Source organism: Nerophis lumbriciformis, linkage group LG04 (genome assembly GCF_033978685.3).
Source record: "Nerophis lumbriciformis linkage group LG04, RoL_Nlum_v2.1, whole genome shotgun sequence".
NCBI lineage: Eukaryota > Metazoa > Chordata > Actinopteri > Syngnathiformes > Syngnathidae > Nerophis > Nerophis lumbriciformis.
Genome location: NC_084551.2, coordinates 55,592,698 through 55,595,000, shown reverse-complemented (window position 1 = coordinate 55,595,000; position 2,303 = coordinate 55,592,698).

Genomic DNA, 2,303 nt, shown 5'->3' with positions numbered 1-2,303 from the left:
TGTGTGTGTGTGTGTGTGTGTGTGTGTGTGTGTGTGTGTGTGTGTGTGTGTGTGTGTGTGTGTGTTCTGCTCAAGTAACCTCTCCAACACTGAAGGCCTACTCAAGGAGGTTTCTAGTCGTGATGATGTCCAGACTGGTCTGGTCTGTGCCCGAGTTCCAATGTGTGAGTTGATTTGACACAACTGTCTGTCTGGGGTCAGTGCTGCACTTACTTCTGGACAATTGCTTCATAAAATATAATTCTCTTGACTTACTGCCTGTGGTGTTGTGCTTCCTTCCGTGTGTGTGCGCCGTCCATGCAGTCAAAAGGGGAGGCTTTTCTTTTTTCTTTTTTCTTTTTTTTTTCTTTTTTTATTCTAAATAATGGAGCTTTTTTTAAATGAATAAAAATAAAGGAGGTAGCTTTTTAAAAAATTTTTTTTTTAAATAAATAGGAAGGGATGGAATGGATGTCAATAAAAAAGAGAGCTTTTTTAATTTTGTATTAAAAAAAGGGAAGCTCTTTTTTTAAATTAAAAAAAACTTTTAAAAAAAAGGGATGGCTCTGTTTCACTTGAAAAAAGGGTAAGCTTTATTTTTTTAAATTAAACAAATTAGAAAAAAGTGACGCTTTTTGTTTTTTGATAAAAAAATAAAGAAAAGTTAAAACTTTTTTTCATTTTTAAATAAAACAGGGGGAATGATTTTGTATTTGTTTAATAAAAAAGGAAAGCTTTTTAAAGTTGAAAAAAAATAACAAGGAATAATTTTTTAATGAAATGAAAGGAAAAGCTTTCTTTTTTAAATAAAAAAAGTTATGTAATAGTTTTTTTAATTAAAAATATAATACAAAAAAGAACATTTTTCTCTCTAAAAAAAGAGAACGCTTTTTTTATTTTTGAATAAAAAAAGGGAAGCATTTATTTTTCATAAAAAAATGTTTTAAAAAGGATACATTTTTTTAATTTAAAAAAATGAAAGCTTTCTTTTTTTTATTAAACTTAAAAAAAAACAAGGGGAAGCTTTTTGATTTTTCATTAAAAAATAAAAGGGAAAACTTTTTTCTTTTCTATAAGAAACAGATGGAAAGCTTTTTTTTCTTAATAAAAGAGGGAAGCTTTTTAAGTAAAAAAAATTTAAAAAAATTCTTGTTAAACAACTAAAATAATAGGGATAGCTATTTTTTAAATAAAAAGGAAAGCTTTCTTCTTTAACTAAAAAAACCCAAAAAAACCGGATTTTTTATAATAAAAATTAAAAAAGGAAAGTAATTGTTTTAAATATAAAAGAGAAAGACGTTTTTCTTTTTTAAATAAAAAAAATAGAACCTTTTTTATTTTTTTTTAGTAAAAAAAGAATATCTCTTTTAATTAAAAAAAGGTAAGCTTTTTTTCTTTTTTTAATTACAAAAAAAGGAGTAACTTTTTGTTTTTAATTAATGAAATTACAAAATGGAAACCTTTTTTATTTTTTCTAAAAAAAGGAGAAGCATTTGAATGTAGTTTTTTATTAATGAAACAAAAATAAAAAGAAAGAAAGCTTTGTTTTTTTAAATAAAAAGGGGATTTTCTTTGTTTTTTTTTATTTAAAAAATTAAAAGGAAAGTTGTTTTTCAATAAAAAAAATTGAAAAAAGGGACGCTTACATGTATATATATATATATATATATATATATATATATATATATATATATATATATATATATATATATAAATATATATATGTATGTGTGGGAAAAAAATCACAAGACTATTTCATCTCTACAGGCCTGTTTCATGAGGGAGGGTACCCTCAATCATCAGGAGATTTTAATGGGAGCATTCGCATACCATGGTTTATATAGGGCACAGAGTGGGTGGGTACAGGCTGGCCTAGGGGCGTGGTGATTGGCTTAGGAAGTGTTCCGTCTTTTCTATGAGCCTTAGCTTGTAGTCATTCTGCGCGGGTATGGGAATGTTCTTCGTGGAGTAGTCGATGTTGAATTTTTCCATTTCTGATCGTCGTACAGTGCTCAACAAATGTCAATTTGGAGCGGAGTATATATGGATAACCTTATTAAGACATATACTCCGCTCCAAATTGACATTTGTTGAGCACTGTACGACGATCAGAAATATATAGATATATAGACAACATTCTCCAATATTACAGCTTTTACAGTAAAAAAAAATTTTTTATTTTTTTTTCTAATATATATATATATATATATATATATATATATATATATATATATAAAAGAAAAAGAAAACGATTGGCTTTAACGATTTTATTGATATTATCAATAAAAGAAAAAGATTGGTTTCAAGAATTGCAGACTTTATAT